At 38.0% G+C, this 26,454-nt stretch overlaps 1 protein-coding gene across 6 annotated transcripts in view; it reads left to right on the top strand.

Annotated features, from left to right (window-relative positions):
• The window catches only part of Cd36 (CD36 molecule), an 89,489-nt gene that overhangs the window by 23,810 nt on the left and 39,225 nt on the right, over nt 1–26,454 (top strand). For 4 of the 6 annotated variants that reach the window (XM_021191078.2, XM_029534904.1, XM_029534900.1 and 1 more), the window contains exon 1: nt 14,354–14,480. The exons of 1 other annotated variant lie outside the window; for it this stretch is intronic. The gene's annotated coding sequence lies outside the window, so the exon portion shown is untranslated. Of the gene's footprint in view, nt 1–14,353; nt 14,481–15,739; nt 15,834–26,454 lie in introns of those variants that run through there. One more of the 6 variants, XM_029534902.1, reaches the window with a different exon arrangement.

The following is a 26,454-nucleotide window of genomic DNA, read 5'->3' as shown; positions in this document are numbered from 1 at the left end:
AAACATCATTATTTTCTTTAGAGTAGTTTAATGTTTTAGAAAGTACAAATATATTAAGTCATGCAAAAATAACTTCAGTTTAGACAGAATTATATTTTCCCATTTTAGGTAATACTGTTATTTTCTATCATGTATAACACTATTTCAGGAGTCATGTAAGGGCTGTGTAAAGACCACCTTTCTAGGTGGTCTTTTTATCCATTGTTTCATGTTGACAGTATTTGGTAACAGTGTGATATAGGAAAACCTTCAGAGCTGAGCAGCAAGAATTTCACTTGTCATTCAAGTCCACTAAAATGTTTGTAAGTTTTTCAACTTCAGACTATAACTTTTGCTATTTTGAATGATTGAGAAAATTCAAGCACTGATAGCAAGATTACTTTATATGATGCATCTATCTGTTTCTGGAATGCTCTCTAACATGGGGAAAGCACTATCTTGGCTAACTATTAGTATAATATCACAACTTAGGCCTCTTATTAAAGATATTTCTGAAAGGATTATTACAATTTTGCAAGTTAGGCATAGAGGCGTAGGACTGATGCAATTATTTGAAATGCAAGTTAGTACACTACACAATTATGCCACCCTCTTTCCAATCAGATTCTGTCCATGTGCACAGAGACTTTTGAAACACCATAGACTTAATTTTACCTAGCCTCTGGAAAGGAAGGCTACAAGACAACATTTAGGTAGAATTTATTATTTTATTTGCAATGTTATTTCCCTAGCTGTCTCTTTCTGAAATTTTACTCAGATATCTAAGTATTTGGCCATTGGCACACTCATTTAAACTCCAAGAGAATCAGTTCAGCCTTGGTGTTGGGATGATCAGTAATCCTTATATGACTGAGTAAGCCACCTGCTGTTTATTATTGCCTAATGGGGTTGAGAAATAGGAGAGCCTCCAGGAAAAACTGGGGACAAAGGCCAGGAGTAGTTTCCACATGGAGAGCGTTCCTGTCCTCTCTGCCCATGCTAGCCTGATTTCTGGTAAGGTTACTAGAGATTATGAATGTCTGCTAGCAGAAGAGTCTTGTGTCCATTTAATTTTTGCGTGTCTAGGTAATTTTGAAATGACTAAACTGTGGGAACTAAAAAAGTTACTAATAGAAAAGGATAAAAAGATCCCTAGGTGTTTATGTTACAGCTTTTAGAAAACTATGACTAAACAGACTTAGAATATAGGCTTTCCTCAAATTAGGAGTGGAGTGAGGGAAAAGAAGAGAATAAAGAGTTTTATTTCAATATTTTTCTTTTGTGATTTTAAATATTTACAAAAAACTCTTTGCTGACATTTACTGGCTTTTTAATAATAATATAATACTTATTTCTTGTTTTATTTTTTATTTGTCCATCTTCAGGCTTTGTTTGTTTGTTTTTTGTTTGTTTGTTTGTTTCCTTAGGCTTAGTGTCAGTTTTCCATGCCTTTGCTGTAAGGCGACATGGTTTTATTTACTGTAAGTCAGATAAAAATATGCTAAGATCTTTACAAACATTGTATTCCATAAAAAGCTGCCATAAACACTTTCCTAGAGATATTTTTTTAGTTTAAAAGTTTTAGTTTTAAAAAATAATTAAGGTGTTTCCAGCTATTTATATGTCTCTTTGATTTTGGCCTTATTTTAAATTCAAGTTGCTATGTTTCTATAACATTACAATATATATTTCCTCTTTTTCTATATCCAAATGGGTTTGCTTTAAATTTTCAATATACCAAGTATCAAAATAAAAAAGGCTTTTCAATGCTTTCAGTGTGTTTGGTATTTACCATTAATTATATAGTTTGAGATTAGATATTTTTGTATGAAGTCAGCAGGTTTAGCAACTTGATACTATTTCCTTTTAAATTCTATAGAGAAATACACAAGTTATTCCTACCAGTGCCTAAATTGAGTGAAAAATTTCTCATTGATTCTGAAGTCACAAAAACAAATGTTCCTCCTTGGGAATTTCTTTAAGAGGTTTCTAAATCTCTCTAGAGATGGTGAAATGACCTCCCTCTCCATTCCTCCTCTGCATTGGCAGGTGGCAACTGGTTGACTCGACTCACCTGAGAAAGGGGCCAAGCTCCCCTGTCCTGTGTCATGTTCTCTCCTACACATCCACCCCCCTTGGTGACTGCTTCTGTTCTTCTGTTTTACTATAGTCTGCCTTCTGTTAGCACAATCCTTGTGTACTTCATGACAACTTTTCTTTATGTTTAAATTTATTTCTATTAAACAGTTTATCTACTTTCAGATATGCTGGAGCAGGAAATAGAAATAATGAAGAAAGACTAGTTTCTTACAAGTAAATGACCAAAGTCAAGTTTGCTGTAATCTGTCCATGATAATGATAATTGTCCTAAAACATACAATTAGTATAGGATATGTCAACTGAGGCATATTAATTTTAAATATTTAAAAGAACTTTTCAATTGAAAATATCAAAGTCCACTGAAATGGGAAATTTTAAGTTAATTAGTGTCCTTCTAGCATCAGAGCACAATTGGTAATGCTTAGAAAACCCAAAGCAATATACACAATCCCAAATGTGTGAATTAGGTGGATCCATGTCATCCAAACCCAATGATAAATGACAGAGATTGAGAGAAATTCATTATCAAAGCTTGGGGCAAAACCTTAGTTACAAGATGACAAAAGAGAGAAGAAGAGGGAACCATGCCACCCAGGAGCAAGGCAGCAAGCTCTCTGGGCTTTCAGGTCACTAAGTGACTTCCAAGTGTTTCTTGATTCTTGGACCTCTGGAGCCTCCTTTGTCAAATGATGAGGATCAGATGGTAATTTCCTAGAGCGTGTTCTCCTCCTGTAATATAGGGACAGTGAGATGAGAAGAAATGCATCCCAGCAGAGTAGATGAGGAAGGTTATGGGTTAAAGCAACAAGCATTCATGGCTGTACAAATGTACCTTTTTGACAATTGAGGAAGCTCATATTCTTTAGTAGTTGGTGTTCTTTATTTTGCCAATGGCTGTTTGTTAGAGAGAGAGAGAGAGAGAGAGAGAGAGAGAAAGAGAATGAATTGCCCATCATCTGCACTGTCACTGATTTTACTATATAATTACCTTGAGCTTCTGATACTGATCACCTTGCTTCCACCTCCACTGATGGGGCTAGAACTACAGACATGCACCACCATGCCCATTTTATGTCATACTAGGTGTCAAGCACAAAAAACTTGATGCTTTCTAATCAAGAACACAACTTCTGGGGCATCATCCCTTGGCCTCCAATCCCCAGCAAACCTTCTGGTACAAAGTCCCCTAAGCATGCAATGTATCTCTTGAATGTGAGCCGCTTGAAACTTTCTAAGAAAAGGAAGGTTTGACGAAGCTATCAGTACGTCTGCTTAGCTGTGTTAGCAGATTCAATAAAGGGCAGTTCATCCAGGGCATGTGCTTAAAAGGCTAATCGTGGATCCCAGACAGTCATGGCTGCTAGAAAATCAACAACTAGTCCACATGTGGAACCCGAGTTGGGTTTTTGAAAACTCTGCTTTTTTTTTTAAACCCCGATATGTGAGGGTAGAATTTAGTAATATTTCTTTTCAATTAATAAAGCTTTAAAATCATTCTTTTTTTCAGAAAAAAGTCTCATGGTCATATCATGAAATCAGTCTTGTGTAGCTATAAAGGTAACTAAGTTAGAAAGTATTGAATGCTAGTCAGCCAGCTCCAGTCTAAATGCTCTAAACTAGGATAATGCATCCTTCATGAGATTGGACTGGTGTCTCCAGTGCCTCATGGAGAACTGTAGTTATACTTATTACAGAACAATTGGCAGCAGGTATCTGTTATCTTCCTCTTTGTGGCAGTGTTCCAAGCACAAAGGGCTCACATAATAAACGAACTCATGAGGAAGGGTATTATCAATATTGTTCCTTGGAGATTTATATCCTTAAATGATTAGGAAGAAAAATCATGAATATTTGGTTTTATTTAGCACATTAGCATATTAAACTAACATTCTAAATAATACTAATATATAAATAGACTATTTAGCATATTTAGCATATTGGATATGCTATAATGACCTTATGTTTTAGAGTATCATATATATATATATATATATATATATATATATATATATATATATATATATAATTTAATATAACACATACACACACACACACGTATATGTACCAAATACTATTATCCTCAGTGGCATATGTGCCAAAAGAAGATCAAGATTATTTTAAGTCTGAGCTTGGTAGTTTTGCTGGCCTTTCTGCAGTGCTGTCCACATGAACAATACTATCCTTGAAGGTAATTGTGGTGGTTTGAGTGGGTTTGGCCCCCATAGACTTATGTTTGAATGCTTGACCTATGGGGACTGGCACTCTTAGGAAGTGTAGCCTTAGTGGCATAGGTGTGGCCTTGTTGGAGAAAGTGTGTCACTGTGGAGATGGGCTTTGAGAACAGGCTCCATCCCATGTGGAAGAGAGCTTTCTTCTCTTGCCTCTTGATCAAACTGTAGAGCTCTCTGTTCCTCCATCACGCTGTCTGCCTGCATGATTCCAAGCCTCCGTCTATGAAGGGAATGGACTCAATCTCTGAAACTGTAAGCCAGCCCTGATTAAATATTTTCCTTTCTAAAAGTTGCCATGGTCATGGTGTCTCCTCACAGCAATGAAACCCTAACTGAGGCAGTAATGTTCTTCATCTCAAATACACATGTCTTTGTGAGATAAGTATGATGATTATACCCTCCTAACAATGAGCAAAGAGACACCATGTTGGTGATAGTGTTCCTGTATTAGTCAGAGGTAGAGAAGATGACAGTCCTTTCTTCATCCAAGGTTAATGCGTGGCTTGGTGGTCAATGCTATCTTATGCCTAGAATTCATAAAAAAACAAATCCAGCAGTGACACACAGGAGGGAGACCTTCAGGACACCCATAGACCTGCGTTCCAGCACAAGGAGCAGGTGGGCCATAGACACCCACTTGCCACCAAGTCACGCAGTATGGATGGAGGATGTCACCCGGGGGCTACCCTGCAGCATGAGCCACCCCAATGTAAGTGGTGCTCAGATGAAAGATAGAGAATGGAGCAGTAAGAGAATTATGAAGGGAGGTAGAAGTGGAGACTCAAGGGTGGAGATAAATAACCCGGTGTGAATGGCCAGCTCTGCCACCTGGGGCCATGGTGAGGTCATAGGTTGAGCTGCTACTGAAGTCCATGTCTGAGTCTGTGGCTATTCGGGCAGTGGCAGGGGTCACTGTCAATGTTCTTGGTTTATACCACCACAATAGAACACAGGGAATTTCCCAGGTTAGGGGCCCATGTGGATGTCTAAGAGCTGTGCGTTAGTGATCCCACCCCGCTTAGATGAAGTGCTCTGTAGAGCTGGCCTCGTCTCTCACTGTTGGCAGCACTTTGGAGAGCAGAGTGAGACCTGCACCTTGCCTAGTCAGCACAGTAGAGCTGGACCTAGTAGTAGGAGTGTGGCTGAACCAGCCTGAGGTCATGAGTGGAATAGAGTTGACCTCACAGAGCAAGAAATGACTGGCCCTGTTACTTGTCTCTCAGGAGGTGGCGTGGGTGCTGGGGTGATGCCCTTCCACCCCTTCACCCCTCACCACCTGTGGCAGTTAGAAGAATTGACCCCCAAGTCTAAGAGATCATGAGAACAGATAAGCTGTTCCTATTCCTGTTCCTCTACAACGGCAGCGCTCGGGGGAGTGAACCCTGCATTTGTCTGGGCACCACTATAGTGCTGACCCGAGATGTAGGGAGAGGGAGAACACAGGAAAGCTTCAGGCCATTATCCACTCTTCTCCCGTGAGGTGGCCTGGGTACAGGGTTATGTCCACCCCTTTCCCTCCCGCCTCGCCACCTGCAGATGTGGGGAGAGCTGGCCCTGGGGCGATGAGAGACCTAGTGCTGTCCCATCACTAGCTGTACCACTAGAAAGAGAGGCCTAGCCCTGGCCTGAGCAACACTGCAGAGCCATGATAGTGAAGGCATGGGTGAACCAACTTTGAAGGGGTGAGTGGAGGAGGGCTGGTCCAGTTCCTCACAGTCATCAGAACTTGGGAAAGCTCCCCAAGTCCTGCTAGACAGGATGGTGCAGGAGAGCTGACTCTGGAGTCATGGAAGCAGGTGAATTGTCCTGAGACCATGAGAGCACGAGGGCTGACCCCACAGATGGCAGTATTGGGTGGCCATGCAGCATCTGCAAGGAAGGGCATATGAGTGCTTCACTATTGGGATGCTACTGTGGCAAGGCCCATGGAAATCCCTTCCCAATATGCTTATTACCCATATCGCATTGCTACAAGCTCTCCTTGCTTTTGCTATGCTGTCTCTACTCATAGGAATATTTAGTTTTCCTTTTTTGATCATGGGCAGGCTAAAAGTCCTGTGGATGAAACTGTGTTTTTCTTAAAGTTCATTCTAGAGGTAAAATTCTTTTCTCCTCTTTCTGCCTCTATCAATCCTTCAGATGTGACCATTAATTCTGGGTATTTTGGCACATGTAATCATGTCCCTAAGAAACAACTGCCGTCATGCTGAGTAGGCCTGAGTCAGTTGTAAAGAAGAGTGGGTCTGGCTTGCATAACTCTTCTGAGGAAGCTATGTCTGATCAACATAGACTTAAAATGGAGATTCTACGTGTGATCAACAGAGACGTAAAATGAGGAAGCTACGACTGATCAATAGAGGCTTAAAAATGATTCTTAGAAAGATGGTTATCAGAAGTTGAAAGGTGTATATCAGGAAACATTGCTTGGTACAGTAATCATGTCTCTGCAATTAAAAAAGTAGATGAAAGGGGAGTTCTATTTGATGACAGGACTTATACCCACAAAATTTTAATCTGTCTCTCACTTTGTATAACTGTGTAAATGCATCTGCTACCAGCTGGACATGTCTTTATATCTATAGGACATGCCTAGCTGGACATTTATTTTTGGCTTCCTGAAATTGTGTATTGTAGAACAAAATAAATTTGGGGATGGGGGGGGTGATTGACCCAGTGGGGGTGTGGAAGGAGAAAGTGTCTCTATTGGGACCTTTTTGTAATGATAGAACTTTCATAATGGTGATATTATGATTTATTTTAATAAAATAACCAAAGATGACCCTGATATAGCGGCCTCTTGTGAGGCTATACCAGTGCCTGGCAAACACAGAAGTAGATGCTCATAGTTAGCTATTGGATGGAGCACAGGGCCCCCAATGGAGGAGCTAGAGAAGGTACCCAAGGACCTGAAGGGGGCTGCAACCCTATAGGTGGAACAACAATATGAACTAACCAGTACCCCCTGAGCTCATGTCTCTAGCTGCATATGTAGCAGAAGATGGCCTAGTCGGCCATCATTGGGAAGAGAGGCCCCTTGGTCTTGCAAACTTTATATGACCCAGCACAGGGGAAAGCCAGGGCCAAGAAGTGGGAGTGGGTGGGTAGGGGAGCAGGGTCAGGGGGAGGGTATGGGGAACTTTTGGGATAGCATTTGAAATGTAAATAAAGAAAATATCTAATAAAAAAAATAACCAAAGATGTCACTGTTCACGTGGTCAAGATTGTCAGTGTATAAATAAAAATGGCTTGAGCTATTTGGGATCACTTCCTTGAAAATCAACAGGTGGTCAACATCTTCACTGGAGGCAATCTTCCCTGCCTGTTTCAGGACCTGAGCCTGGCAGCTGGAGCTGGTCTCCAGCAAGTGCTGCACTGACAGGGACCTGAAGATGGTAGGTGAATATTGGGACTGAAGGAGAATATTGTGCCTAAGGGTGCTGCACACCTGCCATGAGGACCCCTGGTTTGAGGAAGAGGCAGAGAATCCAAAACCTGAGAAGTATGATGCCCTCTCCTTCTGAATAGGACAGAGTTGATCATAGGAAATTTAAAAAAAAACAAAAAACAAAAAACAAAAAACAAAAAAAAAAAACCAAACAAAAGCAAAACCAAAAACAAAAACCTTGAGAAAGGTGGTGCCCTGTCCTTCAGAAAAGAACAGCATATACATCAAAGGAAATTACATAATAACTTGAGAAGTGTTGTGCCCTGTCCTTCAGAATGGGAAAGCATGAGTCAAAGGAAATTATTCTCAATTCAGATATCATAAAACAAATAGACCTAAAGTTCTTAAAGTTCCTACTAATTGGGCTTTAGGGCCTTACAATTTGTTCAGAAAATTTGCCCTTGGTTTGCCTAATAGGGAACTCTTGACTTAGATGTTTGGCAGAGAGTAGGAGTTGATCTTAGGGCTTGGTTGCAGGTAGCCTCTCAATTGGCAGAGGAACGACTTAAGACAGGTCATACTGTGCCTTTAAATAGTCCCTGGCGCACTCCTATTGTTGAAAGTAATATATTTTAATGTCTCACCCTGGCTGTTGCTTTTTACATACTAGCATTTGATATATTTGGGCTTAGGCTTGCCCCCTCACTCCTCCCCAAACCCAAACAAACAAAAAACCAAAACAGAAAACAACAACAACAACAACAAAACAAAAAAAGCCCAACAACATCAAACAAGATTCAACTCTTTTTATTTAGGGAGAAGTATAGAGAATGACTTTGTCACCTCTCAGCCTTTACAGATCAGAATAGATAAGCTACAGGACTTAAATCATTTCAAAGATTACTGGGTGATATTAGTTGGCTCAGACCATATTTGAAATTATCCACTTCATAATTTAGGCCTCTGTTTGATATACTTAAGGATTATTTTGAGCTTAGATAACCTAAGACACTTACTACTTGGGGCTCAAGAGGCCCCAAGGATAGTAGAACAAGCTATTGCCTTACATAAAGTGTCAAGACTTGATTATACTAAGTCCTGGCTCTTGGTCCTTATTTCAACAGACCATATACCTTCTAGCTGTTTATGACAGGAGGGTCCTTTGGAATGGCTTCATTTACCTGTTTCTTCCAAGAAAGCTTTAGCTTCATACACAGATTTGGTGGCCACAGTAATATAAAAGCCTGCCATAGAAGCAAGGAATTTTTTGGTCAAGATGTTTCAGAGATTATTACTCTGAACTATTATACTATTACACTATTGAACACATAATTATTTTGCTCTCTGAATCTGATAATTGGCTGATTGCTACTTCGGGCTTCAAAGATATTTATAAACATCATTTCCTTCTATCCCCTCCTTTGCAGTTTATCTGTAGACATTTTTTCCCTCCCATTTGTCATATCTCTCCTTTACCTCCCCATGCAGCCTTGGTATTTGCACATGGCTCTTCTAATGACACAGCAGTATCCGTCATTAATGCTAAGCCACATTCCTTTTCCACAGTAGAAACTTTGTCTCAGAGGGTAGAGCTCAGAGCAGTTCATGCAGTATTTGATTGCCCCAAAGACAAGACTTTTAACCTATGTGCAGACTCCTGGTACACTGTCTCCTCACCTTGAAAATGCTTTGCTTCTTGCTACATAGACTTCTGTGTTTTCACTTTTCCTACAGCTTCTAGCTGCAGTTCATTTTCAGTCCTTCCCATTTTTCATTGAGCACAGTCATGCTTCTTCTCAGCTTCTCTCAAGTTTCACTTCACTCCGGTGTCTACAACACCGAGAACACTACTTTGCTAACTTGAGGTCAGAACAAAGCCCTCACAAGCCAAGAATTTGCCTCATAATTTTTGTTTATAGCTGTGATTGCTTTGCTCAATGTTAAGGTATTCCTTTAGGTTTTTGTGTTTGTTTTGTTTTGTTTCCTTTTGTATGTGTGTATGTGTGTGTGTGTGTATGTGTGTGTGTGTGTTCATGTGTGTGTGTCAAGGAAGGTTAATTCTGGACTTGTGTTCCTGAGCTGTCATTGTTCCATCCTGTCACTTGGGATCATGAGGACGTTATATTTGTTGTAAAGGACCCTAAACCGATGGGATGGGGGGGGGGGATTGTGATGCATTTCTTACTCACAGGATGTATGATATTCTAAATTACACTGGATATGCTGATGGCTTACCCATTTGTTTTGCCACTGTACGTATTTCTCCTCAGCATGGTTGAATTTCTCTTAATTATGGAACTTTATTGACTAATTTTCCTAAAGGAGGACCAGATGGTAACAGATACCCCTGGACTTGGGGCTTTGTTTCTCCCTCTTATGATACAGCCTAGTCCTTGTCTAGCTGTTTGCCAGCTGAACAATTTAATCACAATCGGGATATGGTTGATCCAAGAAGTGGCTACCCACAATGGTTATCCTGAGTGTTTCTCAGTAAAGAAGTTACTTGTATGGTTAATGAATCCCAATACAACATATATGATTGCTCTATTCCAAGTCATGGTTATGATTATAGAAATTATTTGAAGGCCAGCAATGTCTGCTTTCCTGGAATGAGGATATACTTAAAAGGCCCTCTCCACTTAGTTATTGGTTTTCTGCTGGATAAGTGTCTTCCACTTTTCTAGCTTATCCACCTGACCATCCTGTCCTCCAGAGACATTTATATCAACTTTTTGCTGCAATCAATTAGATTGTCATTAAATGCCTCTTGCCAAAAGGTTCTTCTTTTTACTCTGGGCTTTAAGCCTATGTTATTTTTTCTTTTGCTATTTTGACTGCAAGTTTGCTCAGTGTTCTAATATTAGAGAAAAAAATTCCTTTTATGATGCCTCCCATGTTAATTGTGTTATAACGAATTGAAGTAATCAGACATTTGCTCCTGGCATTTTTTTTTTTTTTTATTGTTAGGCAACCTCCTTAGATTCTTTTGCCTGCAAACTTGTCTCCTTGGTTTGATGATCCTAGACTTTTTATATATATATATGTATGTATGTATATATATATATATATATATATATATATATATATATATATATTACATTTCAAATGCTATCCTGAAAGTTCCCCATACCCTCCCCCGCCCCTGCTCCCCTACCCACCCACTCCCACTTCTTGGCCCTGGCTTTCCCCTGTGCTGGGTCATATAAAGTTTGCAAGACCAAGGGGCCTCTCTTCCCAATGATGGCCGATTAGGCCATCTTCTGCTACATATACAACTAGAGACATGAGCTCAGGGGGTACTGGTTAGTTCATATTGTTGTTCCATCTACAGGGTTGCATCCCCCTTCACTCCTTGGGTACTTTGTCTAGCTCCTCCATTGGGGGCCCTGTGCTCCATCCAATAGCTGACTATGAGCATCCACTTCTGTGTTTGCCAGGCACTGGCATAGCCTCACAAGAGGCTACTATATCAGGGTCCCTTCAGCAGAATCTTGCTGGCATGTGCATTAGTATCTGGGTTTGGTGGCTGATGATGGGATGGATCCCCAGATCCTGGACTTCATGCAATGGCGACTGTGGCTCTCTCAGTCCATGTGTTTTACTGTTGCTCTTATGTTGGGAATTGAAAGGTGGATCTCTAGGATCCCTAGCCTTTGTTGCTGCTTCCACCACAGCCTTAATTCAGCAAGTCCATACTGCAGAACATGTTTTCACACTTTCTAAAAATGTTTTCATAGCTTTTTTTTTATACAGGAAAGAATTGATGAAGGTATAGATAGAATTAATGTTTTGCAGAAAGCCATATTGTACATGGAAACTCAAATTCAAAATTATGGTTAGGCTTATCACCGCCTATCGGAATAATTGTAAATGAATTTGTGTTGCTCCCTTAGATTATACTTGGGACCAAGTTCAGATTCATATTATAGATATATATGAAATAACTCTAAGATGGATTTAAATATTCATATGCTTTGTGAGCAGATTGCAGCAGTCTTGCATGCTCCTTTACAGCTTCCTTCAGCAGAAAAGGTGGCTGCCTTCTTTCTCAGTTCCATCCAGTCTTATGTTTCTAATATGATTTCTAGTCTTTTCTCAGTTATCTAGGAACCACTCAACAGTGGTTTCTTTTTACGTATCTTATTTTTGTTATTCTTTTTCCAGTCATCCTCCAACAAGTAAGTTCAGGTCGCCATGTTGTATCTCATGATGTCCTATATCTTCAATTAAAAACAAACAAACAAAAAAAAACAAAAAAACAAAAAACAAAACAAAAAAAGGAGATGTTGGTGGTGTCTTATTTAGAGTTTCACTGCTGTGAACAGGCACCATGACCAAGGCAACTCTTATACGGACAACATTTAATTGGGGCTGGTTTATAGGTTCAGAGCTTCAGTCAAGTATCATCAAGGCAGGAGCATGGCAGCATACAGGCAGTCATGATGCAGGAGGAACTGAGAGTTCTACATCTTCATCTGAAGACCATTAGAAGACTGGATCTTATGTGGTTAGGAGGAGGGTCTCATACCCACCCCCACAGTAACACAGTTCCTTCAACAAGGCCATGTTTCCTAATAGTGCCAAGCATATTCAAACCACCACACGTGGGCAGCAGCATCTTCAGGGCAAAGCATATGAGTGCTTCACTTTTGGCACTCCATTGTGGCCAGGCCCATGGAGACTCCTTCTCACTTGGCAAGGAGCAGTGACAAATTTGGTGGCCTCTATGATTATTACCTAGGTCGCATGTGCTGTAAGTTGCCCTTGCTCTTGCTATGTTGTCTATACTCATAGCAATCTTCCATTCACTTTCTTGGTCATGGACAAGGCTAGGATCATGCAGGCTGAAAGCTCTGTGGATGATTCTGTTTTTCTCAAAACTCTTTCAAGGGGTAAAACCCTCCTTTTCTCTTTCTATGTCTATCAGTCCTCCAGATGTGACAATTAATCCTGGGTGTGATGGGATTTGTAATCATGTCCATTGAAAAAGAGCTAGCGTCATGCTGAGTAAGACCATGGCAGTTCTGGTGTATAGTAGTTTCTGCTTCCTTAACTGTTTTGAGGAAGCTGTGTCTGACAAAGAGAGATTTAAAATGGGGAAGTTCTTAAGAAAGAACTTAGGGAGACTTAGGAAATAGGAAAGCTACGTCTGATCAGTAGAGACTTAAAAATGGTTCTTGGAAAAATTGATAGGTGTATATCGGAAAAGGTTGCTTGGTACAGTAAGCATATCTCTGGGTGCAATTTAATAAAGGATTATGACAGAGGGGTGCTACCTGACGACTGGACTTATACCCACAAATATTTAATCTGTCTCTCACCTTTCTTAAGTTTATAACTACATTTGCTACCAGCTGGGTATGGACTCATGTCTACAGGGCATGTCTAGCTAGACATTTATTTTTGGCTTGCTGAAACTGTGGTTCGTAGTGCACCATAACGTCAGGAGTGGGCTGAATGTCCTGGCAATAGTGAGAAAAGAGGAAGGAAAATTATTGGGGGTGTTTTGTAATGATGGAGATTTTATAATGCTGTATTAGGATTTCTTTTAAGTAAAATAGCCGATGAAGTCACTGGTCAGGTGAGCAGGATTGCCATTGTATAAATAAAGATGGCTTGAGGTGTTCAGGACCACTTGCTTGAAAGTCAGTAGGTGGTCTATGTCTTCATTTGAGTCAACCCCCACTTTGCCTTTCTCAGGACCTGAGCCTTGTAGACCTGGTCTCCAATATTGCCTAGTCAGAGCAGGGCTTGAGAGCTCTCCCTGGTGGTGAGACTAAGGGAGAGCCAGGGAACTGACCTGCTCAGCTACAATCTAGGCCCAGGTCCTGAGCTCTAAATTGGCCTACACCCAAATCTATATTATCTGTGAACAGATGCAATGCACAAAAGGAGCAGTCGTGCGGTTCCAAAGCTGCAGGATCTCTATGACACAGGGTAACAACAGTATAACCCAGAGGAGTCCTGGAGAGGATCTGGTATTGATGGTGTCACAGAAGGCAGCAATCTCATTACTAGGCCAGTGCAATGAGCATTTGCAAGTGAAGATGAGTGAACAGAGAGACTTACTGTGGGACACCCCAGCATGCTAGCTTCCACGATGAGATGTTTTCTCTGCTTTTGGTGTGTGTGTGTGTGTGTGTGTGTGTGTGTGTGTGTGCGTGTTTTATTTGAGGGTGAGGCTACAAACACAAAGGGTAGATATGAGGGGAAGGGAAAATGAGGAGGACTGAAGTGCATGATATGAAACTCACAAAGAATCAATAATTTTTTTTAATGTTATGATTATAATGTCCTATGTATTGCTAAGACACAGCATGCTGTCAAGGGAATTGCTGTGAGGATGTTAAGTGGAATGTTTCCCTAGAGAGGGATCTATTCCTCTGTTCTTTTAAGTATCACGGAGTTCTTTCTTTCTTTCTTTCTTTCTTTCTTTCTTTCTTTCTTTCTTTCTTTCTTTCTTTCTTTCTTTCTTTCTTTCTTTTTTCTTTTTCTTTTTTAAGGAGCAGTTTATTTTTTAAGCTGGATAGGTTAGCAAATGCTGGATGCCAAGTTTACTTTGGTTCAGAAGCTTCACTGCTGCACTGGAGTGTCAATCAAAATTCCACAGCCATTCTTGGATACTTGGAGGTGGGGCTAAGCGGTGAGCAGCAGTGATTTGACTTGTGGCAAACAGAGCTGGAACTATCAGGGACTCTGTAACCTTGCAACTTCATTTTGATGGTTCCTTTAAACTGGTGGCCTTGCACTCTCTCATCGGACTTCTAGCTGATTGCTTCGGTGTAGTAAGTAAAACTTTACCTAGACAAAAATTTGGTGATCCTGACTTGTGCCCGCAAATCTAAAATTAGTCCCTTTGATAGGATTATTTGGTTTGTTCTTGTACAGTTTAGAGAATAATTGGGATTTTTCTCACAGATAGGGGAATAAGTGGGAAGTATTATATGTATTCAGGTACCCTGCTTAAACCTGACATTGAGAAGGAAAGTAGACACTTTGTCAGCTATACTAACTATACTGTAATTTTGACAGTGATGTTTAAGTTACTAAGTGATTGAAGCGGATTCAGAAATATTTAAAATTATAATACCATAGATATTTGTATATATATATATACATACATATATATGTATATGTACATATATGTTGTATTAGAGGTATATCTTATCTTAATGGGGTTAAATACGTCTCTATTATCTGTCTACCTGTTTATCTGTCTGTCTGTCTGTCTATCTGCCTGTGTATCTGCCTATCTGCCTATCTATTCATGTATCTTAAGAAGACTGTTAAATAGCAGATGGTCTTTTTTTTTTTTTCTAAAGAAGGAATCATAATAAACATTATAACCAAGGCTTTAGCCTAGGGAGATTTTGCAGTAGAGTGTTCGTCTTTGTAATCTTTCAGCAAGAAGACTACGTCCTTGCCTGTTTCTCGTGACCGATAATAATAAACAGAGGTCACAAGCAGTCCCTGCTGCTGGCTTTCCTGGCATGGTGCAAGCCAACAGGTCCTCTGTGAACCATTTGTAAGGTGATTTTGCAACCTTGTCTTTTTTTTTTTTTCTCAAGTTAAAAATTTCATCACTGGGATATGTAACTCATTTAACATAGCTTCTGAATTATTGATGACATAGTCACTAGGGTAATAAGAAACGCTAAAATCCTAAAGTTAAATTAAAAAGTTTTCAATCTACAAATTACTACCAAGATGTTTACATGGTAATACTTTGCTGATAATTGAAGGTAGAGAAAATCAGGTATTGGAATTAGGCAAAGTCGTAGGCACCATTGCTTTATTGGTTATAAAAAAATACTTCTACTCGTCAATGCTTTATGTTTTGACTTACACTGTGATGCAATGCTCTATGGCAATATTTGAACAGCTTGACTGTAGTTACACTACAGGGTTGGCAATATTGCCTAGGGAATTAGACCATGGGGCAGCAGGCATACTCAGCCTAGTGGGCACTGGGAGAATGCAGGGTTGAATGTCTTTCTAGATTGAAGGAGATAATGCTAACTCTTACATTTTCCCAAAATTACAGCTGTGCTTGTGTCTAGATCTGTCCAACTCTCTTTCTCCCTTGGGCAACTAGAAGTGGTACTTACATATTGTAAACTATACTTTCACAATCTCAGGTAATTTCTACTTTATATAATCTAGCTTACCTAAAGCTTTAAATACTAACTACAAACCAGTGTTGTATTGTGTATCAATGCTACAAAACCCATTTTATATTAAATGACAATGAATTCATTAATTTTAGAATTATGTAAATAATTGTCTCTGAAAAGGTAGATGTTGTGTTTCATCTTGTTTGTTGAATGAATATATACTTATATGAAATACTGATCATTTTCTAAACTTAATTTTATGTACTTAGTACTGTAAACATTCAAAGAATTCCCAGTGCAAATACTGTTTCATAAACTCCAAGGATATCCACACAGGGGACCTGAGAGGGTCACTGCTTTACTGGATAATTAAAGAATCCTTTATTGGATTTGGTACCACAACAGTGATATTTGTTCTCTAAAGATGATGAAAGATCAGTAGAGTCCTAGTGCAGTCTGTGGAGCCTTAGGTTGCTTAGAAACTCAGTGACTATGAGCTTGCTATGGCAACCCAAGTTATCAGTGACTGCAAACTTAGCTGGCATTCTGCTACATCTCCATATTTTACTGGTAAGAATATTCAGATAATAGCTTCCATAATCTCAGTAATTTTGTTAGTTATGCAACCAGAATAAATGGTATGCTAATACACTCAAATATGAAAGTAGCTATTTCAGTAGATTATACATATACTCGTATATGTGTTCTATTTCAAGTTAATGATATCTGCTGTTTGATTTCTCTATGTATATATATTTCCTTTGTGTACATATGTATGTAGATATATATTGCACCTATGCATGTGTGTATGTATATATGTATGCATAAGAGAGAGATAACTACATATGGTGCATTAAAAATATGAAAACAAAATTAAAACAGAATGTTATTAAAATATATCAACTGTTTTATAAATTTAACTCAGTTACATTTACATATTCTATGAATATATTACAGCTTACTGTTAAATTTATTTTGTTTTCCTAACTTATTTGCAGATCATATATATGTATATTGTTATATAGTTTCTCCTTAAGATCTTACATTAATAACTACATAATTTGCTATACTAGAAATCAAATTCCTTTGGTGAGCATAGTTTGGAAGTCATTGCAAAGGCACAGGGAGACTGTCATCCTTTTAGTTTGCGAAGTTCCTCACCAGAGTGTGTTTATAGGACTGTGCTCTCTTTGTGGCCAGTTCTGCTATTAGAGTCAAGGAGTAACTTCACTGTTCTCACCATTTGTACCATGTAGAACCTTTGCTCTTTCTTGAGCTCTCCTGTGTAAGTACTGGGCTTAGCTTATCTCTGTATTAACTCCAACTTCGTGTTTATCATTATCAGTAGCCGAGGTTCTCTGGAGACAAGCCACCACAAGGCTCTATTGCTGTTCTTTTCTCCTGGGCATTATCATTTATGCATTTTGTTTTGATATTTAAGTGTTCACCCTGTTAATATTTCTCTTGAGAGAAGAAACAACTTTACTTAGGCTATTACAGAAAACATCTCAATTAATAGTGATACTAAAATTTTTATGCTTTTTCATATTTGTGATTCTGTAAATGGTCAACATCTGTGAATGACTTAGTATGTTAGGACAGGTAGATGGTGTCTTTGTAGATAGTAATGTGCCTCAACGTAGAGAAGGGCACACATGTAAACACAGAACTTTGGGCTGCTTTCTGCAGTCAATAGTCTACTGAAAGCCTAACCCAGAGAGCTCTTTAAGATTCTAATGAACGTTCATTAAGAAAATCACGTGTTGCATAAATATTTTCCCCTTTTATATTAAAATAGATTCTTAGCTGCACAGCAGTGGTTCAAACCTTTAATCCCAGCACTTGAGAGGCAAAGGCAACTGATCTCTCAGTTCAAAGACAGCCTGGTCTACAGAGTGAGTTCCTCCCTCTGCCAAGGCTTCACAGAAAAATTCTGTCTTCAAAACTCAAAACTCAAAAAACAAAAACAAAACAAAAACCAAAAAGAAATGAAAAAGAAAGAAAAGAAATTGCATTTTTGTAGCTTATACATATATCCTGACTACAGTTTCCTTTTTCTCTACTCTGCCCAGTTCCTCTGAAAGTACAAACCCATCTATACTTTATCTATGTTTAGATGGTTAACAGTTTACAATAAAATTCACTTTGTTTTGTTTTGTTTTGCTTTGGTTTTCATGGCAGGGTTTCCCTTTTAGCTCTGGTTGTGTTGAACCTTGCTCTGTAGAGCAGGCTGGCCTCGAACCACAGAGATTTTTCTACTTCTGCCTCCAAAGTACTGGGGCTAAACATGTGAACTACCATCTCTGAGCTAATAAGTTCTAAGAGCCAATATAGCCGACACATTCTGCCTGCCATCAAAAGTTTCAAAAGAATGCATGGTGGCCATGTTTCCTTCTGCTTTACATCTTGAAAGTCATTTTTACAACTATCAATTTAAAGCATTCTTTTATAGACTTCCTTTATAGAATTTGCATACAAGATCATCTAAAATGTTTAGGGAAAGCATATTTTACACTAATATTCATTGGTGCATTTTAATTATGTGCCAAATATGGAATGGAAGAATTCAAGTTAACCACGTAAATATTTTTTAATGTTACATAAATATGATATATGTATATATATATGATATGTATATCATATATATATATATATATATATATATATATATATATAATCACATTTAGTTTTTGTTTAAGCAAGCTACAGCTTTTATTGGTCACATTGCATGTTTAATGTCTACTAAACCAAAAGATTTACATCTGGGAAATTACCACCCTTTTAAATTTTGTATCAGATAACTAGAAAAGGCAAGTATTTAACACAAACATGTCTCTTGTAAATGTACATCCTGATAATAGGCTATTTAATATTCATTCAGTGAATATTTGGACAAAATTGTGTTTTGTTAACTATCTTAAACAGAGGGATATATTATACAAATTTAAAAAGTAATTCCTAGTAAATACTCTATAGAGACTCATTTTGTAACCTTCTGTCTTGCTGCTACTCAGAATTTGAACTTGGGGATATGTTGTGATTTCTATGGTAGGGATATTAAAGTGTTATAAGACACACACAGAATTTTAAAATGTAGTCATACAGCTTCTTACTACATATTAATTGTATAGAATATTTTTCTCTTTTTTTTTCTGTTCTTAAAGAAAACATTTCCAACAGTCTTCTTGACCACATTTGATGAGTTAAATGGTTGATTACAAGTTAGTTGTTTTTGTTTAAGTCTGTGTGGTTAGACTGATGAAGCTGTACTGTGCAAGCAGGAGGACAAGGGTTCGGATCCCCAGCATTCATGTGAAAGCCAACCCTAGTAGTGCACATTTGTAATCTGAGTACTAGAGAATAAGATAGGCAGATCCTTTCTGCTTTTGGTACAGCCAGCCTAGAAGAATCCATGAACTCTAGGTTCAAGAAGAGACCCTTGCAGGGCAGTGGTTGTGCACGCCTTTAATCCCAGCACTTCGGAGGCAGAGGCAGGCGGATTTCTGAGTTCGAGGTCAGCCTGGTCTACTGATTGACATGTATTGAAGCATCAGAATGATCTGCAGTTTTGGCTGAGACACATTTCATTCTATATGTGGTGAGCTGCCATTAGAAGCAGCAAAGCATAGCATAAACATCTGCTAAACTGATAAAATGAGCGTGTCCATTAAAGGAGTCAAGGATCACGGGAACTTACGGTTTCTTCTGACTTAAGAACTTTTGTGCATGTATGTGGACTTGTAATATATTGGTTTGGATGTAATCCCAAACTCACATACTTAAAAGCAGATGTCACATTGAAAGAAAATTAAATTTAAAATGGCATCTCAGGTACTCAAAAATAAACAATTACACAGTGACTGCAAAGCAACTAAGAAAAGCCAAAGATCTAGGACCATTCTGAAAACTTTTTATGCAATCTATCTTCTGGGATACTCATCTTCATAGCTTTTAATAGGTTTGAATAAAATGTAATTATTTGGTGATTGCACTGTTTCATTTTACTACAATTTTTTACTTACTTCCATCCTCTTTCCTCCAAGTAGTGTGGTTATCAAACTTTCCCCAAGGAATTGTTGAAAATGAGAGGAAAAACAGGCCTAGCAATATCTTGGAGCACATCCAAAAAAGTATTTTTAGAGCACAGAACACATGGAGGAAGATCCTACCAGCCTTATACCATGAGCTTGGAGAAATATGGGACACCCTTAGCATATTCGTGCTGAACAGCAACATTGTTGCTAACAAAGACAGTGTTATGGAGCACCACAAAATATACTCTGATTTCATGAGCATCTCACATTATACTTTCACCCATGAGCTAGAGGCATTATAGAACAAAACGGTTTGTAGAATGGTTTGCTAACCATAGCTAAGAGGCTGTGAGCTTTCAGAGCCCAAACAAACAAAGGTATGTCCTGAAAGTCTAGCATGACCTTTTTTCTCTTTACTTATTGCAAAGGTCACAGAACTTGTTCACTAGTAAAGTCATTTGAAGGTGACATTCCACAGCTCATAATGTTCCACAATCTATTACTGTTTATAAAAGTTATAACCAGGAGCAAAAGAGAAAAGTTACCTTCATGAGGATAAGAGAAGATAGTCAATGGAGTTGACAGACAATGGCATAAAGATAGGGTTCATGATGCCAAAATTTACCCCAAAGAGACAGAAAGATGTTTTTGGTTTTTTTGTTTTGTTTTGTTTTTGTTTTGTTTTGTTTTGTTTTTCTCTGTAGCTCACAGGGTGAAATACTTGAATCACTGCCATCATGCAATAATGGGAAGCAATCATTAATGATTCTGCTATGCTGTCAGGGCCAGGAAAAGGATGAATGAGTTAAACTTCTGTTACCCACTGTTTAATTGTAGATATTCCTAAGTGATCATTTCCTCTTCTGCTCCACAAGGTTTAAACTTCTTTCATCTACACAAGTAACAATGTCCACCACAAATCTCTCTCTCTCTCTCTCTCTCTCTCACACACACACACACACACACACACACACACGGCCATGGGAAGGTTCTTTATTTTAGGGTGATTCAGAATTTATACTCTGTCATATTCATTATAGATTGGCAGCCTGACATTTGTTACTCTTCTGGAGTCTGTTGTTTTCTGGGATGTATTCATAAAAAAAAAAAAAAAAAGCCATGAAATCAAGAGCAGTGCTGGTACTGGCACACAATTTTAATTACAGCATTTCCAAGGCAGAGGCAAGAAGATCTCTGTGAGTTCAAGGTCAGCCTAGTCTACAAGATGAGTTCCAAGACAGCCAATGCTACCCAGTGAAACTCTGTCTCAAAACCACCACCACCACCACCAATAATAGTAATAGTAATAATAATAATAATAAAAATACAGAAAGAAAGAAACAAAGAGAAAGAGAAAGAAAGAAAGAAAGAAAGAAAGAAACAAACAAACAAACAAACAAACAAACAAACAAAGGACATCTAAACAATTCATAGCAATCCAAGGAAAGTATTTTGTTCTGGAGATTTTATGACCTCATTCAGTTTACTCTGTATGTTTATACATTAACAGCATATAAAATTTTCATGTCTATATAGTTTGGAAAGTAGTGAATCATGCTTTGTTGAAACTGAAAAAATATTCTTGGAGTATAAGATGTTCCCACTTTTAATGTGATGATTGAAAATCCTAAGCACACTGTTTTTCTCAGATTTATTTATTTATGTCTCCAACTGTTTTGCTTAAGTATATCTATCTCTATAACATGTGTACTTAGTGCGACCGGAGGTTAAAAGAAATATCAGATCCTTTGGAACTAGAGTTATAGGTAGTTGTGAACTACCATGAAGGTGCAAGGATGCAAATCGATCCTCTGCAATAGCAGCATGTACTCTTAACTGCTGAATCAACCTTCTGATCCCCTAAGCATACTATTTAAAGATCTCTGGGGTTTGGTTTAAGAAGTAGCAGATTCTTGAAAGACATAAGTTATTGACTTTTCTGAGAATAGATCTTCAAGATCCAAACTACAGAAATGAGTGTTTATTTCACAGTAAGGCTGGACACATTGCTCTGTGTATATAAAACCTAAGTGAGGTTGCTGTGTCACTCAGAGCTGGTGGTGTTCATGTCAAGTAGTTCTTTCTTTGAATGTCGGGGAGCGGGGTGTGGATCAGACTTCTTCATTTAACACAACAAAAAGCATCAAAGACATACTATTTTCTATGTGGTAAAATTTGAATCAAGCTATTGTTAGGTAAGCTACTTCTTAGAATGTGTCTCCCCTGGCTGTACAAGGAAGTCTAAGTTTCCATCCATGCCTTGGGAACAGTCAGTGATTCTGCTTGTGTGTCTGTATATGTATTTAACTCTTTCAGAAGCTACATTCTGCCGTTGGGACTCTAAATATAAGACACAAATAACAAATGTTATTTATAGACTTTTTATTTTTATTTTTAGCACAAGCTTGAAAGTCTCATAAAGGATACTTAATAAACAGAACAAAATCACCAAGTCTAATGTTTAATGAAAAATGGAAATCTTTCTCTTTTAAGGCATTTATCATATGCTTCCATTATATTACTGTTTAAACAGCATAAAATTCTGATATCACTTTCGAATCACAAATCATATTTTTTCAACCCAAGGGAGAAACCACTATTCTTTTTTCAAATGTATTATATTTTTATTAAATTTGCTTTTAACTGCCCCCACCTCTCTCTCTCTGTCTGTCTCTCTCTCTCTGTCTGTCTCTGCCACACACACACACACACACACACACACACACACACACACACACACACTTCAGTAACTCTGTTATAGCCTGGCTTTTCTATAAAATACCTCACTATTAATATTTGTTTTTCCTCAATTAAAATAAATGCTTTACTTTCTGCCCTGTAACCTTGAAGTTAAGACACTGAATAAACTCTTTTTAATGTGTTATTCATTACATACTGTCTTAATGCTTGGTTTAGCTATTACTTAGTGCTATGTCCTGCTATTTCAACCTATTGTCCACTGAGTTCTCTTTGTTTTACCAGATTTATTTTCTTTCCTCCTTGTGGTCTCCCTTGTACCATACGAACAAGTATCCTCACAAATTATGTTGAAATGAACTTCCTTAGGGAATATCTTTCATAGTTTAAACAATCCTACAGAGTTAAGTTGTGTTAGTAACTTGTTCACGTAAGAATTGGGTCTGCCAATACTTTTCACTGCTTCGTGAGATTTGCATATTGACCTAGCCAAACCCACAGGAGAATCTTCCACAAATACAGAGTTGGTCTCTGTTCATTCTTTCTCACTTATGCACAGCTCCTACTATGGCTTCTATTAAACATGTAAGTAAGGATATTTTGTGTTTTTAATGCTTCTGACACCAATTTTTTTGATTCATTTGGGTCATGTGATGTTAGCCTACAACTTGCCTTAATCTTCTGTATTTTTTCTTTGAGAGGATCCTCAGAATTTTCTTTTGAAAGCAATATTAGCAATCTTATTTATATTTTCAATATTTTATTAGAATTATACTACATCAAATTAATATTCTGTGTCTTAATGAGATAAATGTAATATAGGATGCATTCAATACTTCTAATAACTAAATAGGCTAGACGTTGAAAAGCCTAGATATCATATTATATATAATTTCCCATGTAATACACAGTTGTAAGTTAAGTCTGCCATGGATAATCTTTATTATTCTCAGAACATTAAATAATTTAATGTTTCCTTAGTATTACTTTGTTAATTAATGCTTTGATTTAATTTATAGGACATTAGAATGCTACTTTATCTTATTTAATTACTAATTACTACCTATTCATTCTTTATAATGTACACACATAATTTTCTTCTTAATATAATATCAGATCATTTTAATTTTATTTCTAAACATTAATTTGAAAAGAATACATAAAACTAGATATTAAGAGTATATTAAACATTTCTTATTATATGTAATGTATTGTTATTGTATTTGTTTGGGGTGTGGGTATGTGTGTACCATGTCTCATGTGTGGAGGTCGTCAGGCAGCTTTTAGCTGTCTTTTCCAACTTCTACCATGATTTCTAGGAACCAATCTCAGGGACTTTGGTTTGCATGGCAAGTGCTTTTTACCATAAGCCGTCTAGCGGGGCCATTCATTGTTTGTTCCTGCAAAAAGGACTTGCTGTTTGTTTTCACAAGCGTCACCCCGGAGATCTTTGTGTTTTCTGAAGTCTAATGAGAAAGCATGGTGGTCAACCGAAAGAATCCAAACATAGTTCAATGTCTAGCAGAGAGTAAATGCCCAGTGTGTCAAGACTGTCAGCTTATGACTACCTTAATACTAAGAATTTTTATATACACATACATTTATAATCTTAGTCATACAGAGATGTAGCTTTTAATTTGCTGAAGTTTCAGAGAAATCAACTCAAATATCCTAAACAGTTGTCAATTATTGTGAATCACCAACAACTTCAATTTTAATGTAAACCCACATTTTAAATGTTATAGTCACCATATGAATTTTATTAAGCTTGAGGGCGTAGGTAGACTATGTGGGCTTTCACTTCCACTGGTGGAAAAACATCAGTGACACAGTGACTATATCATGTTCTGTTTCAGATCCTATTGTGAATGTATGAGAATTAGACATGAGTCATGTGACCCCTCTCTTCCAGAGTCCTTGTAATGCCTCTGTCACCTGCTTCTTAAATATGTCCCAATATTTGTGTAGTCAACTTATTGCGCTTCCTCTTTTCACAAGAGTTGCACTGCATAAATCAGCTGTCTAAACTACTGCCATGAAGGATTTTTAAATAGTCATAGACTGCGGGGTAAAGGGTATAATTTTCATAATCTCAAAACAAAGAGAAACATTGTAACTGTGGCAAGACCGTTAGAAGCAAATAACAGAACATTAATGAATGAAGTACTAAATTCTATAGTGTAAAAAATATTTTAAAAGGGTAAAAATTTTACTATTTTTACTGCTTTTTTATAATTATTTGTTTAATTTGCATCCAGATAGCAACTTCCCTTCCCTGCTATCCTTTCAGTCTTTCCCTCCCCATTCCCCTCCTCCATCCACTACCTGATCTTCTTCTCTGTAGGCTAGACAAGGCAGCCCAGTACTGGGAAAGCAATTCTAAGGCTGGCAATGTAGTTAGAGACAGCACCTGCTGCTGTTTTAAGAGTCGTATATGAAGACCCAGCTGCATAACTCTGCATATGCAGAGGGCCTAGGTCCATCTAAAAGGCTGACATTTTTAGTTGAATATTTTTAAAAATCTCAAATGTCATTTTCTGCTTTTCTACTAATAAATAAGAGAAAAATATAAAAAGACCTCAATGGCAATATTATCAGTAAGTGTTAAGGTAAAAATGACAAATAGGCTTCAGAAAATAGGATATAATTTACTTAAATAGTTACCATGAGGTCAACCATAGAGCCTGACCAATGCACTTGTTAAAACTCCGAGCTCTGTATGAGTGCATGTGGACCGTGATTGAAGGCTTCTCACATACTGTGGAGTGCTTACCATCCTGTTCAGGGCTCTGGGGAGTATCGCTAAACAGACATACTCCTTCCTCATAGACAAGACGTACCATCAGGTGTGTAAACAGGTCATAAAGGCTAATCAGCTGTAGGCCTTCTCCAGCCATGATAAGTGATCTTTGGAAAAGCAAAGCAAGAAGCAAAAATTTATAGGCTCAGGAATGGGAGTGTTGGAAACAGAACCCTGACTGACTGACGGGCAGCTTCAGGCATTGTCAAGTGTTTCACACTAAACAACTTAGTGTTTAATGCCCTTTTTAATTTTCATCTTTTTTTTTTTGATTAAAAGAAGAAAAGTAGAAGGCACATTAAGTTTGATGATCACCTCACAGTGTAAACATGTCACCATACCATATACAACTTCGGCATTTTACATGTATAACAAGAAAACTGCAGAACAAAACAAACAAAAGCAGGCATTATAAGGGATGTTTACATAGCTCCTGGTACACACTTAGCTAGTCATATCTAATAAGAACAGGATTCAAGCCAACATCTGCTCATGTTCTCATGGCAAGGAGACTTCCCAAAGAATTGAACCTCAGTTGACTTATGGGCATTGATGTTCTATCCTACCATTCATATCTGTTTATTTATGGCTGGAAGTAATATTTAAAAGGCTAGGGTAATTTCCTGGGAAACACATTGGCTCAGAATACTGTATGAAGTGATATTTAAGGATGAAAACCTGGGCCTGGTGAGATAGCTCAGTCAGTAAAGCATTTGAAGATGTCAGTCCTGTTCTCAGAATCTATGTGAAAAGGTAAGGTTTCTAGTCCCAGTGCTGGGGAGATGAGATAGGCATAAACCTGGAGCTTTATGGCCAGGCATCCTCACATAGTCCCTGAGTCCCTGATGCTAGTAAAGACTTTGTATCATAAAACAACAAAAAAGAAGTAGATAGCATACAGAGGAATAACACCTACAGTGGTACTCTCTCTTCCACATACATGTGTGTATATGGACACATGTATTCACCTGTACTGATACACATACATGATTATACATATATGTACATACCTTCTCTCTCCATATACATACACATACACAAAAAACAACCCAAGTCTTTACTCTTAAATGAACATAGCATACACTGCCTTAGTGCTCAAGTTGTTATTTAGCTG

Source organism: Mus pahari, chromosome 2 (genome assembly GCF_900095145.1).
Source record: "Mus pahari chromosome 2, PAHARI_EIJ_v1.1, whole genome shotgun sequence".
Lineage (NCBI taxonomy): Eukaryota > Metazoa > Chordata > Mammalia > Rodentia > Muridae > Mus > Mus pahari.
Note: the sequence above shows the minus strand (reverse complement) of the source record. Positions and strands in the feature narration are given on the sequence as shown.